This window comes from Salvelinus sp. IW2-2015, unplaced genomic scaffold (genome assembly GCF_002910315.2).
Source record: "Salvelinus sp. IW2-2015 unplaced genomic scaffold, ASM291031v2 Un_scaffold910, whole genome shotgun sequence".
In the NCBI taxonomy this organism is placed as follows: domain Eukaryota; kingdom Metazoa; phylum Chordata; class Actinopteri; order Salmoniformes; family Salmonidae; genus Salvelinus; species Salvelinus sp. IW2-2015.
In genome coordinates this window covers 1-12,255 of record NW_019942643.1, presented here as the reverse complement: position 1 = coordinate 12,255, position 12,255 = coordinate 1, and the positions used below count along the sequence as shown (strand labels likewise).

General features: G+C 48.6%; 1 long non-coding RNA gene and 1 pseudogene across 1 annotated transcript; one reads left to right on the top strand and one right to left on the bottom strand.

Annotated features, from left to right (window-relative positions):
• Positions 1-5,477, top strand: part of LOC112069108 (sushi, von Willebrand factor type A, EGF and pentraxin domain-containing protein 1-like) — a 115,095-nt pseudogene extending 109,618 nt beyond the window's left edge.
• Positions 5,478-8,108: 2,631 nt separating this feature from the next.
• Positions 8,109-8,522, bottom strand: LOC139024040 (uncharacterized). The gene is made up of 3 exons (XR_011475279.1): positions 8,486-8,522; positions 8,335-8,392; positions 8,109-8,145 (listed from the first exon to the last, which is right to left on the bottom strand). It is a non-coding gene; the product is annotated as an uncharacterized lncRNA (long non-coding RNA).
• Between the last annotated feature and the right edge of the window lie 3,733 nt (positions 8,523-12,255).

Sequence of the window (12,255 nt, the reverse complement as noted above, 5' to 3'; positions counted from 1 at the left end):
AAAAAAGAGAGAGATTCTCTATAACACAACTGGTCTATAACACAACTGGTCTATATGACAGCAACTGTCTCTATAACAGCACTGTCTATAACACAACTGGTCTATAATAAACTGGTCTCTATACCACAACTGGTCTCTAATAACACAACTGGTCTATAACACAATGTCTATAACCAACTGGTCCTCTATAACCCAACTGGTCTCATAACACAACTGGTCTATAAACAACTGGTCTATAACCCGAGGGATCATTGAGACGGCTCTTGTTCTGTGAGGATTATTTAGTGCAAGGGCAGCCAATTCCGGTCTTGGAAGGGCCGAAACACTTCTGGTTTCATGTTCTCCTCTTTCTAACCAAGGAACTGAATTTAGATGTGGGACACCAGGTGAGGTTGAATTGATACTAGGTAGAAGAAACCCAGAAATGTTTCAGCCTCCAGGACGGGAATTGGGCAGCCTGCTTTAGCTCGATGGATGGAATGTGTTAAAAACAAGCTCGGTAGCTCTACAGGCCCAGAAGCTTTTCCTGACCCACTAGCGTCCTGACCCCTAGCGTCCTGACCCTAGCGTCCTGACCCCTAGCTTTCCCTGACCCTAGCGTCCTGACTCCCTAGCGTCCTGACCCATAGCTTCCTGACCCCTAGCTTCTTGACCCTAGCTTCTTTGACCCTAAGCTTCCTGACCCCTAGCTTCTGACCCTAGCTTCCTGACCCCTAGCTTCCTGACGCCCTAGCTTTCCTGACCCCAGCTTCTTGACGCCTAGCTTTCCTGACCTAGTTCTTACCCCTACTTTCTTGACCCTAGCTCTGACCCTAGCTTCCCTGACTCGCCTAGCTTCTTGACCCTAGCTTCTTGACCCCCTAGCTTCTGACCCTAGCTTCTGACCCCTAGCTTCCTGAACCCTAGCTTCTTGACCCTAGCTTCTTGACCCCTAGCGCTCTGACCCCTAGCTTCCTGACCCCTAGCTTTCTTGACCCTAGCTTCCTGACCCCTGCTTCTTGACCCCTACTTCTTGACCCCCTAGCTCCTGACCCCTAAGCTTTTTGACCCCTAGCTTCTTGAGCCCTAGCTTCTTGACCCCCTATCCCCGCGTCCTGACCCCTAGCTCCCTGCCCCTAGCTTCCTGACTCCTAGCTTCTTTGACCCCTAGCGTCTGACCCCTAGCTTTCTTGATCCTGACCCTAGCTTCTTGACCCCTAGCATCCTGACTCCTAGCGTCCTGACCCCTAGCATCCTGACCCTAGCTTCTTGACCCCTAGCGTCCTGACCCCTAGCATCCTGACCCTAGCTTCTTGACCCCTAGCGTCCTGACCCCTAGCTTCCTGATCAGTCTCAGGTGCTTCTAACACAAAGCATAATTGCCAAGTTAATAGGAGTATTATCCACCTCCGTGATCTCAGAATTTGCTCATGGTCATGGACATGTTTTTGCATTTGTGTGTGTATACTGTCTGTACCAGTCCTTCCTTTACATGCAACTAACAGGGCTGGGGTAAATTCCTTTTCAATTCCAGTCAATTCAGAAAGTAACCAAATTCCATCTCCAATTCCAAATGTTCCTAATTCAAAAGCATTGAAGCGTTGAAGAGAATTGTAATTTCAGTGGGACTGGAATTGACATGGAGATAACCCCAACCCTGGCAACTAACTACATTTCTAGGCTGTGTCGTCTGTGTTGAGGCTAAAAGTGAGTGTCTGCGTCCTCTGTTCAGCGTGCCCACCTGGCACATACAAACCAGAGGGTACACCTGGAGGCCTGGGTACCTGCCTGCCCTGCCCCGACCAGCACCACACCTCCCAGCCCAGCAGCACCTCACGCAGCGACTGTGTCTGCAAGCAGGGCTACAGGCCCCAAGGGAAGACCTGTGAAGGTATGAGGCTCCAGCCTGTCCACACTACACTTCCAAAGTCAGACACTCAGGGACGTTTTCCCAGACACCAGTTAGGCCTAGCCCTGGACTAAAAKGCCTACTGAATGGAGAATGCTTGAAATAACTTTTTGAACTAGAATGAGGCTTAAAGGCCAATTCCACCACTTTTCAAGCTCATATTCATTATTAAAAAGTRGTGGAATTGCCCTTTAATCTGCATCTGGGAACCCGGCAGAACTCYGACACACACCCTCAGACACACTTAGGAGGCTTCTTGAACTACGTACAGCAGTAATAATATCCAACAACGTACCATGTCGTTACCCATTCCCCTAAGAACGAGTCAACAGCGTGCTCACGTCCATGTGTCAGACTTTCCCCCCTTTCTACAGCTGAGAGAGGTTGTGGCCCAAATGGCACCCTATTCCCCACATAGTTCACTTCTTTTACACAAAGTAGTGCACTATATAGAGAACAGGGAGCCATTTGCGACGCAGCCAGAGACTGGTGGATCCCAGAGCAGAGAGAGGTGCTATCTGTCTGTCTGACAACCTGTAATCTTCTGCCTTCATGCTCTCTTCCTCTGTGTCAGGACGATTAACGTTCCCAAAGCCCTTAGGCTTCACCACAACCAAGCGTCTGCCGCAGGGATCAGCCTCAATACCCAGGCTTGAGGGCTGTATGTGTGTGTGTGTGTTTTATTTTACTCTCCTTGTGGTGACCAGAAGTCCTCACAAGGATAGTAAAACAAGGAATATTTGGACAAGTGGGGACATTTRCCCGCTCCCCACAAGGAAAAAGGCTATTTTAGCCTTAGGGTGTAAGTTTAGGGTTCGAATTAGGGTTAGTGTGAGAATTAGGTTTTAGTGTTAGGTTTTGGGTTAGGTTAAAGGAGTTAGGGTCAGGTTTAGGGGTCAGGGAGAATAGTATTTTGAATGGGAAACAATTGTTGGGTTTCCACAAGCATAGTAAAACAAATGTGTGTGTGTGTGTGCAGTATAACTGAGTGTGCGTGTTCATGCATTTGGGCTTTTGCATCAAATAGAGGAAATCGATTTTTTCATGTTTTTCATGTTTCTCCTCTCCCTCCCTCTCTCTCTCTCCTTCCATACATCTCTCTCCCCATCTCTCTCTCTCTCTCCATCCATCTCTCTCCCCGTCTCTCCTCTCTCCTTCTCCCTCCATTTCTCTCCCCATTCTCTCTCTCCTTCCATCCTCTCTCTCCCCAGCCTCTCTCTCTTCTCCTTCCCTCTCTCCCTGTCTTCTCCCTTTCCATTCATCTCTTCTCCTCGTCTCTCTCTCCTTCAACCTCTCTCCTGTTCTCCTCTCCTCCTCCATCCAATCTCTCTCCCCGTTCTCTCCCTCCATCCATCTCTCTCCTCGTCTCTACTCTCCTTCATCCATCTCTCTCCCCGTCCTCTCTCCCTCCATCCATCTCTCTCCCGTCTCTCTCTCCTTCATCCATCTTCTCTCCCGTCTCTCTCTCCTTCATCCATCTCTCCCCGCGTAGGTCTCCTCTCCTTCATCCATCCTCTCTCCCTGTCTCTCTCCTTCATCCACTCTCTCCTCCCGTCTCTCTCTCCTTCCATCCCTCTCTCTCCCTGTTCTCTCTCTCCTTCATCCATCTCTCTCCCCATCTCTCTCTCCTTCCATCCATCTCTCTCCCCATCTCTCTCTCCTTCATCTCATCTCACTCCCTGTCTCCTCTCTTCCCTCCATCTCCTCCCTGTCCTCTCTCCTTCCATCCATCTCTCTCCCCATCTCTCTCTTCTTCCATCCATCTCTCTCTCCCCCTCTCTCTCTCCTTCATCCATCTCTCTCCCCGTCTCTCTCTCCTTCATCCATCTCTCTCCCTGTCTCTCTCTCTCTTCCATCCATCTCTCTCTCCCGTCTCTCTCTCCTTCCATCCATCTCTCTCCCTGTCTCTCTCTCCTTCATCCATCTCGCTCCCGTCTCTCTCTCCTTCCTCCATCTCTCTCCCCGTCTCTCTCTCCTTCCATCCATCTCGCTCCCCGTCTTCTCTCCTTCCATCCATCTCTTCCCGTCTCTCTATCCTTCATCCATCTCTCTCCCATCTCTCTCTCCTTCCATCCATCTCTCTCCCTGTTCTCTCTCTCCTTCCATCCATCTCTCTCCCTGTCTCTCTCTCTCTTCATCCATCCTCGCTCCCCGTCTCTCTCTCCTTCCATCCATCTCTCTCCCCGTCTCTCTCTCCTTCATCCATCTCCTCTCTCTCCCCATCTCTCTCTCCTTCATCCCATCTCTCTCCCCGTATCTTCTCCTTCCATCCATCTCTCTCTCTCCCATCTCTCTCTCCTTCCATCCATCTTCTCTCCCCGTCTCTTCCCTTCCATCCATCTCTCTCCCTGTCTCTCTCTCCTTCCTTCCATCTTCTCCCCGTCTCTCTCTCCTTCCATCCATCTCTCTCCCGTCTCTCTCTCCTTCCCATCCATCCCTCGCCCCGTCTCTCTCTCCTTCCATCCATCTTCTCTCCCGTCTCTCTCTCCTTCCATCCATCTCGCTCCCCGTCTCTCTCTCCTTCCATCCATCTCTCTCCCCGTCTCTCTATCCTTCATCCATCTCTCTCCCATCTCTCTCTCTTCCATCCATCTCTCTCCCTGTTCTCTCTCCTTCCATCCATCTCCTCCTGTCCTCTCTCCTTCATCCATCTCTCTCCCTGTCTCTCCTTCGCTTCATCCTCTCGCTCCCGTCTCTCTCTCTTATCCATCATCTCTCTCCCCGTCTCTCTCTCCTTCCATCCATCTCTCTCTCTCCCATCTCTCTCTCCTTCCATCCATCTCTCTCCCCGTCTCTCTCTCCTTCCATCCATCTCTCTCTCTCCCCCATCTCTCTCTCCTTCCATCCATCTTCTCTCCCCGTCCTCTCCTTCCATCCATACTCTCTCCCCGTCTCTCTCCTTCCATCCATCTCTCCTCTCCTCCATCCATCTCTCTCCTGTCTCCTCTCCTTCCATCCATTCTGCCCCCGTCTCTCTCTCCTTCCATCCATCGCTCTCTCCACCGTCTCTCGTCTATCCTTTCATCACATCTACATTCTCCCCATGCTCTACTCTCCCTTTCGCTATCCATCTATCTCATGCCCTGAGATCCTTCTGCTCCTTTTACATCCTATGCTCTCTCCCTGATCACTCCTCCTCACAATCCCCTTCTGCCAGTCTCGCTCCACCTTCTCTCACACTCCTTCACATCATCTCTCTCCCCGTCTCTCTCTCCTGTCCATCCATCTCTCCTTCTCTCCTCCATCTCTCTCTTCCTTCCATCCATCTCTCTCCCCGTCTCTTTCCCATCCTCCATCATCTCTCTTCTCCCCATCTCTCTCTCCTTCATTCCATCTCTCTCCCCGCTCTCTCCTTCCATCCATCTCTCTTCCCCTGTCTCTCTCTCCTTCCATCCATCTCTCTCCCGCATTCCCCAGTGGTGTACTGCCCTGAGCTGTCTCCTCCAGAGACATGGTTTATTCATCCAGAACGCGTGTATAACCAGTTCACGCTGCCTGTGGGGTACGATGCCAGCCTGGCTACGACTGCAAGGCAGCGGCCATCAGACTGTGCCAGCCAGACGGGACGTGGTCAGGCTCTCCGCCCAGCTTGCGAGGTGAGAGGGGTGGTAGCACACACACACACACACACACCAGCCACTACACACACCCAAAAACACACACACACACACACGACACCACACACACACACACACACACACACACAACCACACACACACCCACACACACACACAACACACACACACACACACACACACACACACACACACACACACACACCACCCACAACCGTAACCCTCTTAATGGTCCCCCTCTAACCCTAACCTTAACCTCTATATGGTCCCTCTAACCCTAACTTCACCCTCTAATGGTCCCTCTAACCTTAACTCCTATAATGGTTCCCTCTAACCCTAACCCTTAACCTCTATCATGGTCCCTCTAACCCTAAACTTTAAAACCTCTAATGGTCCCTCTAACCTTAACCTCTATAGATGGTCCCCTCTAACCTAACCTTACCTCTATAAATGGTCCTCATAACCCTAACCTTAACCCTCTAATGGTCCCTCTAATCCCTAACGTTACACCTCTAATGGTCCCTCTAACTAACCTTAACCCTCTAATGGTCGCTCTAACCTAACCTCTATATAATGGTCTCTAACCCTAACCTTACACCTCTATAATGGTCCCTCTAACCCTAACCTTAACCCCTCTAATGGTCCCTCTAACCCTAAGCCTTAACCTCTTAATGGTCCCTTCTAACCTTACCTCTCTAATGGTCCTCTAACCCTAACCTTAACAGCCCTCTAATGGTCGCTCTAACCCTCAACCTTAACCCCTCTAATGTCCACTATCCCTAACCCTTAACCCCTCTATGGTCCCCTAACCCTAACCTTAACCCCTCAACTGGCCCGCCTCTACCCCTAACCTCTATAATGGTCCTCTAAACCCTAAACTTAACCCTCTAATGGTCCCTCTAACCCTAACTTAATCCTCTAATGGTCCCTCTAACCTTAACCTCTCTAATGGTCCTCTAACCCTAACTTACCTCTTTAATGGTCCCTCTAACCCTAACCTTAACATCCTCTAACGGTCCCTCTAACCTAAACCTTAACCCCTCTAATGGTCCCTCTAACCTTAAGCCTCTATATATGGTCCCTCCTAACGCTAACCTTAACCTCTATAATGGTCCCTCTAACCCTACCTTAACCCCTCTAAATGTCCCTCTAACCTAACCTTAACCCCTCTAATGGTCCCTCTAAACTAACCTAAACGCCCCTCTAATGGTCCCTCATACATCCTACCCCTTAAGCCTCTAATGGTCCCTCTAACCCTAACCTTACCACTCAAATGGTCCCTCTAACCTAACCTCTATATGGTCCCCTCTAACCCTAACGCTTCGACCCCTCTAATGGTCCCTCTAACCTAACCTTAACCCTCTATGCGGTCCCTCTAACCTTACCTCTCTAATGGTCCCTCTAACCCTAACCTTAACCTTTTAATGGTCCCTCTACCGCCTAACCTTAACTCCTCTCAACGGTCCCTCTAAACCCTCACCTTAACCCCTCTAATGGTCCCTCTAACCTTAACTCTCTAATGGTCCCTCTAACCCTAACTTAACCCCTCTAATGGTCCCTCTAACGCCTAACCTTAACCTTCTCAAATGGTCCCTCTTACCTTAACTTTTAATGGTCCCTCTAACCCTAAACCTTAACCCCTCTAATGGTCCCTCTAACCCCTACCTTAACCCCTCTAAAACGGTCCCTCTAAACCCTAAACCTAACCTCTCAAATGGTCCCTTCTAACCCTCACTTAACCTCTCAAAATGGTCCCTCTAACCTAACCTCTCAATGGTCCGCTCCTAACCCTAACCCTCAATGGTCCCTCTAAACCCTAACGCTTAACCTCTATAATGGTCCCTCTAACCCTAACCTTAACCTCAAAATGGTCCCCTCTAACCTTAACCTCTCACATGGTCCCTTAACCCTACCCTCCTCAAATGGTCCCTCTAACCTAAACCTTAACCTCTTTCTAATGTCCCTCTCAAACCTTAACCTTCACTGGTCCCTCTTAAGCCCTAACCTCTCCAAATGGTTCCCTCTCACCCTACACCTTAACCTCTCAAATGGTCCTCTAACGCTTAACCTCTCAATCGGTCCCTACTACAACCCTAACCTCTCAAACGGTCCTCTAACCCTAACTTTTTAAAACCCCTCTTATTAATGGGTCCCCCCCCCCCCCCTTCTTTTAAAACCCCTTAAAAAACCCCCCCCCTTTTTTTAACAACCTCCTCTAATGGTCCCTCTAACCTTAACCCCTCTAATGGTCCTCAACCCTAACCTTAACCTCTATAATGGTCCCTCTAACCCTACCTTAACCTCTCTAATGGGTCCCTCTCACCTTAACCCCTCCTAATGGTCCCTCTAACCCTAACCTTAACCCTCTCTAACTGGTTCCCTCTAACCTTAACCCCTCTAATGGGTCCCTCTAACCCTAACCTTAACCTCTCTAATGGTCCCTCTAACCCTAAACCTTAACCTCTCTAATGGTCCTCTAACCTTAACCCCTCTAATGGTCCCTCTAACCTAACCTTAACCTCTCAAAATGGTCCCTCTAACCCTAACTTAACCCTCTAATGGTCCCTCTAACCCTAACCTAACTCTATAATATGGTCCCTCGCTAACCCTAACCTTAACCCTCTAATGGTCACCTCTAACCTTACACCTCTATAATGGTCCCTCTAACCCTAACCTTAACCTCTATAATGGTCCCTCTAACCCTAAATCCTTAAACCCCTCTAATGGTCCCCTTTAACCTTAACCTCTATAATGGTCCCTCTAAGCCCTCACTCTATAATGGTCCTCTAACCCTAACTTAACCCCCTCTAATGGTCCCCTCTATCCTAACCTTAAACCCCTCTAATGGTCCCCTCTAACACTAACCTTAACCCTCTATGGTCCCTCTAACCTTAACCTCTATAATGGTCCCTCTAACCCTAACCTTAACCTCTTAAAATGGTCCCTCTAACCCTAACCTTTAACCTCTAATGGTCCTCTACCCTAAAACCTTAACCCCTCTAATGGTCCCCTCTAACCTAACCTCTCTAATGGTCCCTCTAACCCTAACCTTAACCTCTAGATGGTCCCTCTATACCCTAACCTTAACCCTTAATGGGTCCCCTCCTAACTCTATACCTTAACCCTCTAATGGTTCGCCTCTAACCCCTAACCTTAACCCCTGAAATGGTCCCTCTAACCTAACCTTATATGGTCCTCTAACACCTAACCTTATACCCCTCTAATGGTCCCTCTAAACCCTAACCTTTACCCCTCTATGGTCCTCTCACGATAACCTCTTCTAAAATGGTCCCTCTAACCCATAACCTTAATCCTCTTTAATGGTCCCTCTCCACTAACCTTAAATCCTCTAACGGTCCCTCCTAACCCTAACCTTAACCCCCTCTATGGTCCCTACTAACCTTACCTCTATAGGTCCCTCTAAACCCTAGACCTTAACCTCTATACTGGTCCTTCTAACCCTAACGCTTAACCCCTCTAATCGGGTCCCTCTAACCCTAACCTTAACCCCCTCTAACATGGTCTCTACCTTAACCTCTCTACTGGTCCCCTCCTAACCCTGAACCTTAACGCGCTCTAATGGTCCCTCTAACCTAACAATTAACCCTCTAAGGTTCCCCTATCCTAACCTAACCCTCTACTTGGTCCCCTCTTAACCCTAAGCGCTTAACCCCTCATAATGGTCCCTCTAACCCTAACCTCTATAATGGTCCCTCTAACCCTAACCTTTAACCCGCCTCTAATGGTCCCTCTAACCTTAACCTCTCTAATGGTCTCTACTCCTCAACCTTAACCTCTTAATGTCCCCTCTAACATAAGACGCTTAAATCCTCTAAACGGTCCCCTCTAACCCTAACCTTAACCCCTAATGGTCCCTCTAAACCCTACCCTTAACCCCTGCTAAATGTCCCTCTAACCCTAACCTTAACTCTCAAATGGTCCTCTAACCTTTATCCTTTATAATGGTCCCTTAACCTAAATTAAACCCCTCTAATGTCCTCTAACCCTAACCTTAACCCCTCTAAAACGGTCCTCTAACCCTACCCTACCCTCTCAAATGGTTCCAACTCTAACACCTACCCTTAACCTTCTAATGGTCCTCTAACCTTAACCTCTCAAATGGTCCCCTCTAAACCCTAACCTCTCCAATGGCCCTCCTAACCCTAACTTAACCTCTCAAATGGTCCCTCTAACCTTAACCTCTCAAATGGTCCCTCTAACCCTAACCTTCTCTAACGGTCCTCTAACCTACCTTACCTCCTCTAATGGTCCTCTAACCTTAACCTCTCTCATGGTCCCTGCTAACCGCAACCTTAACCCTCTAATGGTCCTCTAACCCTAACTTAACCTCTCAACATGGTCCCTCTAACCTTATCCTTTATAATGGTCCCTCTAACCTAAACCTTAACCCCTCTAATGGCCCTCTAAACCCTAACCTTAAACCCCTAGCCTAACGGTCCCTCTAAACCTAAACCTTAACCCCCTCTAATGGTCCCTCTAACCCTAACCTTAACCCTCTCTAACGGTCCCTCTAACCTAACCCTACACCTCTCAAATGGTCCCTCTAACCCCTAACCTTAACCTCTCTTAATGGTCCCCTCTTAACCTTAACCTCTCAAATGGTTCCCTCTAACCCTAACCTCTCAAATGGTCCCTCTATACCCTAACCTTAATCTCAATGGTCCCTCTCCCTTAACTTCTCAAATGGGTCCTCTAACCCTAACCTCCACGGTCCCCCCCTCTAACCCTAACCTTAACCTCTATAATGGTCCTCTATACCTAACCTTAAACCTCTCTAATGGTCCCTCTTAACCTTAACCCCTCTAATGGTCCTCCGTAACCCTAACCTTAACCTCTACCATTGGTCCGCTCCTAAACCTTAACCTTAAACCTCTCTAATGGTCCCTCTAACCGTTAACCCTCTAAATGGTCCCTCTAACCCTACCCTTAAACCTCCTCCTAATGGTCCCTCTACACCGTTAACCCCTCTAGGTCCCTCTAACCCTAACCTTAACCCCTCTACTGGTTCCCTCTAACTTCCTAGACATAACCTCTCTACATGGTCCCTTTAACCTTAACCCCTCTAATGTCCCTCTATACCCTAACCTTACCTCTCAAATGGTCCCTCTAAACCTAACCTTAACCCCTCTAATGGGTCCTCTAACCCTACCGTTAACCCCCTCTAAATGGTCCCTCTAACCCTTAACCTTAACCCCTTCTAATGGTCCCTCCTAACCCTAACCTTAACCTCTCTTAATGGTCCCTCTCACCCTAAACCTTAACCTTCTAATGGCCCCCTCTAACCCTAACCTTGAACTTTTCAAATGGTCCTTAACCCTAACCTTAACCCTCTAAACGGTCCTCTAACCTTAACCCCTCTAAACGGTCCTCTAACCCTAACCGTAACCCCTCTAGACGGTCCCTTAACCCTAACCTTAACCGCCTCTAATGGTCCCTCTAACCCTAACCTTAACCTCTCTAATGGTCCTCTAACCCTAACCTTAACCCTCTAATGATCCCTCTAACCCTTAACTTAACCCCTCTAAGGTCCCTCTAACCCTAATCCTCTCAAATGGTCCCTCTAACCTAACCTCTCAATGGTCCTCTAACCTAACCTTAACCTCTCAAATGGTCTCTAACCCTAACCTCACAAATGGTCCCTCTAACCCTAACCTTCCCCTCTCAAATGGGTCCCCTCTAACCTTAACCTTAACCCCTCTAATGGTCCCCTCTAACCCTAACCTTAACCCTCTAATGGTCCCTCTAACCCTAACTTAACCCCTCTAAGGGTCCCTCTAACCTTAACCTCTCAAATGTCCCTCTAACCCTACACCTTCTCAAATGGTCCCTCTAACCCTAACTTAACCTCTCTCTGGTCCCTCTAACCTTAACCTCTCAAAATGGTCCTCTAACCCCCTAACCTCTCAAATGGTCCCTCTAACCTACACCTTAACCTCTATAATGGTCCCGTCTAACCTGAACCTTAACCTCTCAAATGGTCCCTTAACTAACCTCTCAAATGGTCCCTCTAACCCTAACCTCTCATGGTCCCCTCTACCCCTAACTTAACCGCCTCTAAATGGTCCTCTAACCCTAACTTAACGCTCTCAAATGGTCCCGGTCTAACCCTAACCTCTCTATGGTCTCTCTAAAACCCCTACCCTTACCCATGCTAATGGTCCTCTAACCTAACCTTAACTCTCAAATGTCCCTCTAACCCTAACCTCCCATGGTCCTCTACCCGTAACCCCTCTAATGGTCCCTCTAACCCTAACTTAATCTCTCAAATGGTCCCTTCTAACCTTACCTCTCATAATGGTGCCTCTAACCCTAACTTAACCTCTCAAATGGTCCTCTAACCTTATCTCTAATTGTTCGCTCTAACCTAACCTTAACCTTATACATGGTCCGCTCTAACCCTAACCTTAACCCCTCTAATGGTCCTCTACACCCTAACGCTTAACCTCTCTAGGGTCCCTCTAACCCAACCTCTCAAAATGGGTCCCTCTAACCCTAACCTTAACTTCTAATGGTCCCTCTAACCTAACCTCTCAAATGGTCCCTCTAACCTACTCTCAACTGGTCCCTCTAACCCAACCTTAACCTCTCAAATGGTCCCTCTAACCTTAACCTCTCAAATGTCCCTCTAACCCTAACCTCTCAAATGGTCCTCTAACCCCTAACCTTAACCTCTATAAATGGCCCCTCTAACCCTAACCTTCACCTCTCCAAATGTCCGCCTCTAACCTTAACCTCTCAACATGGTCCCTCTACCTAACGCTCTCAAATTGG